The following is a 3,810-nucleotide window of genomic DNA, read 5'->3' on the forward strand; positions in this document are numbered from 1 at the left end:
TGTGCAATCCACAATTTCATTAGGACGGAATCCAAGTCTGATGAACTGTTTGCATATTATGCAAATGAAGAAAATGTCATAGATATTGATACATCCCCGCCTGATGACCAACGTTTAGTGGTATGTACGCACATCAACAAAGAAGAAGTGAAATGGATCACGTGAGAGATGAAATTGCCGATGCCATGTACAGGTTTCGATACCGAAACTAGCTAAAATCAAACTGCTGCTGTATTGAAGATCTATGATTAAATTTGTGTGTTGTGGTTTATAGAAAAAACACTAAAATGATAATGATAAACATGTGTACCAAACAACTTCTCATTATAATCATTTTTCATTTTTTGATAATCAATTATTCCAAAAAGTTGTTTGTTAAAATTTATTTCAAAAATGATTATGATATAATCATTTTTCAGTTTATGATTATCTATAATCATAATGGTTACCAAACAAGACCATTTAAACAATAATTCTGATCCAATTCCTGGCTTTTACATATTTTAACTAGCTTCCTTTGCTGTGGCGATTAATATGGTTTTTCATGATGTCTAATTCTTATTATTTTGATGGCAGAACCATCAAATGCTACTGGCTGTGAGACTGCACGTGTACTTGCAATACATGGAGTTTAAGTAGTTATCGCAGTAAGGAATATAGTTGAGCATATTTTACAGTCGATGCTGTAATTACTGGAGTGAGTAGTATATTATTCATCCTCATGTAGAATACTATTTGGTTTATTATTTTTTCACCACTGGATTATAGAAACATGCTTAATGACAAGCTAAACATATTGCTTACATTAGACAGACGGTGCAATGTTGGGCTGAAATGTATACAATTGTTCACCTGAGATGTAATTTATTAATAGTTGGTTCGGAAATCGCCTTAAAATATGATGTGTGTACGCGCAAGACCCGCAGTGCGATAAAGTGTATAGTGGCGCTAAATCAAAAACCATTTCGAGACATGTGCGATCTGAAATTTTCAGCAATATTAAAAATGACAACATCGTTTTCATGGGTTCCCAGATTTGGATTCCTCATCATTATGTTGGCTATTGGACCAGTTTTGCTCTTTTTGATGGAAGCAAAAAAGTGAATTACAAATGGAACAGATAAGACACATGTGTTCATATCCTTGGAATCTCCTGAATGAAATAAATAACAAAGTGAGTAGGATCAAGTTCATTGCTTCTGTTCCCTTGCATTTCCCTATTTTTGACAAGTTCAGTTTTTCTTTATTGCTGCAGACACTTGCGTGCATTAGCCTACAATGGACAAGGGTGATTCATCTAAGGATTTCATATAAGGGAACCATCTTTGTAGCTTAAGGGTTTATATATGTCGATATATACCATCTGAACAGTGAAGAATTAGATCCCTATATTGTACGTGAGGCTCAATATCAGGACTTAACAATAGCAATGGTCTTAATGCAGGTAATGTAAAACATTCAATAAAAGATCAGAATACACTAAATTTCCTTTCGATTATTGTGAGTCCCTTTTTCTCTATAATTGTTAGGTTTTTTGATTTTTTTCATATACATAATTGTTTTGAATCGTTGATCTCAGATTACTGAACACTCTTTGAGATAGTAGTCTGAAAATTAGTTTTAGATAAAGAGAAAATAATGAACCCCCTGACTCCTCCATGTGCTATCAGTACCATTTCCTCCACAACCTCAAGCAATACCTCCTCAAGGAAATCCACCTGGTGGCTTTCCGAACCCATCAGGAGGTCTAGCGCTTGGAGATATTATGAGGAATCATGTTCATGGTTACAGGAAATGAACATATTACTTATATCCTTTGAGAAGATCTCCTGTTATGGTGACATGGAACGTATATGAACCTTAGTGTCCTGTTATGGTTCAGATATTTTTCGCCCATAGAGTGTATTTTCCATTGAAGTTTTTATTTTGGTGATGGCTGATTGAGTGTCCTAAAATTGAAGTCCTTTAGAATCCACGAGATGAGAGATCGTTTTATATCATCTTATGTGCTGATAATGTTCTTATTAGAATTTCATTGATCACAAAAATTCTCTGAAATTTATTTTCCGCAACATGTTCTCTTTTTGTTTCTTCCACATATGGTATTCAAAATGCTTTGTAACAATATCTAACATGTTGCTTTGCATGAACAGAAATTGACAAGTCAACACCCACTTCTCCAACTAGGATCTAGACTCTGCTCATGGTTCGTGTCTAAAATATCTTTAAAACATTGAACTTTTTTTTGTGCAATCATTTGTTGTTTTAGATCACGTTTGACATTAATTAAGTTATGTGGTGTGGATTTTCAGTTGCATGTATACTTCAAACTGAAAACCCTTGAAGCAAATTATCCTCCATTGGTATAGCACAACAGCTCTGGGTGAGGAAGATCCAAAAGCTCTCTTTTACGTGAGATGCTAGATGATAAAAAAGAATGGGCTACTTCAAGGGGTACCTTGCTGCAGTAGCCCAAGCAATCATGTAAGTCCTTATTAATTCCTCCCTTTGAGTGGTACCAAATCGTATCTGTCAGGACTGACTTGGATGATGAGACCGCGTCCTATACTCGGGAAGATGATGAGGTTCTGAAAAATACATGACCTCTAGTTGCGTAATTTAGCTCTTCAGTAGTGAAACATATCAACTAAATTTCTTATGATGTTTGTTTAGGGGCTTCAGTTCTTTGGTGAAACCAATGATGCGCTACATGCAGAAACGAAATCAAGAATGCAATTTTCGCACTTTCCTACTTGATTGAATTTTCAGACATATCAAATTTAATACATTACACCTGTGGTGGAACGAGGGCTTCCCATCACAAGGGTTTTTAGTCGAATGACTTTGAAACAAATTTTGTCAAAAACTGACAAAATTTAACGGAGTTATATCATGTATTTTTTGTTGAATTCTCGGAAGATGAGAAGACAATCAAGTAGACTTGGAGATGGACCAGATGCGATTGATTCGACCTTAATGATGAATCGGAAGGTAGTTAGACTTTATTAGCTCTTCCATTTTTACTCCACTGAATTTGATTTTCAATTTATGGCCACCTCTACAGTAAAATCCTTCGAGTTCGGGACCAAAAATGTCTTTTGCAGCTTTTGCTAGCTCCAGTTGAATGGTGCCTAATTCTGCAGGCTATGTTCACAAGAAAGCATGACAACCTGTGTTAGTGCTTAACATTTTACAATATAGGTACCATTACACACTTGGAAATTTGTTGACATCATGGTTAAATATTTCAGTTTCCTGACGAACAATACTAGATTAGGTTGATATTTTACAGCATTTACGATGATCTAGGCTTTGTCCTATTCCTTTTTACCCACTTTGTCTGTTGTAACTCTGCTGTAGTTTAATAATTTTTAAAAATAGCAAACTCGGTAGCTTTTGAGGTTAAACCTTTGACATTATTTAGTTTCAAAAAGAATGCATTTTTATTCGGAGCTTCACATCCTAATAGCAGTAGTGTTTTGTAATTCTATTTAGTTTGGTATTGAATTCCTGTTTACTATGGTCTGTAGCAAATCGCAGTTACCTCTATAGTACCCGAAGACGCCCTTATAGTACTCGAAGACAGAAATTAGAACAGGTAGTCGGAATAAGTAAGTATGTGATGATGGGTGAGGGTTTTAACGTAGTGTTACCTACTGTCTTAGCTCAACTGGTAGAGCACATGGTTTATAACCATGTAGTTGTGGGTTCGATTTCCACTGATGGCACATAAAATAAATTATGTGATTGGACTTCAAAATATCGTGTAGTAAATTGATCATATTGGTGTAGTAAACTGATCGATCGATT

The 3,810-nt window shown here is 35.2% G+C and overlaps 1 long non-coding RNA gene across 1 annotated transcript; it reads left to right on the forward strand.

Moving 5' to 3' along the window:
• The first annotated feature begins 1,037 nt into the window (after positions 1–1,037).
• LOC113362059 lies at positions 1,038–3,139 on the forward strand. The gene is made up of 5 exons (XR_003365526.1): positions 1,038–1,174; positions 1,256–1,444; positions 2,154–2,206; positions 2,313–2,585; positions 2,674–3,139. It is a non-coding gene; the product is annotated as an uncharacterized LOC113362059 (long non-coding RNA).
• The last annotated feature ends 671 nt before the right edge of the window (positions 3,140–3,810 follow it).

The sequence above is a fragment of the Papaver somniferum genome, chromosome 3 (assembly GCF_003573695.1).
Source record: "Papaver somniferum cultivar HN1 chromosome 3, ASM357369v1, whole genome shotgun sequence".
Classification (NCBI taxonomy): Eukaryota; Viridiplantae; Streptophyta; class Magnoliopsida; order Ranunculales; family Papaveraceae; genus Papaver; species Papaver somniferum.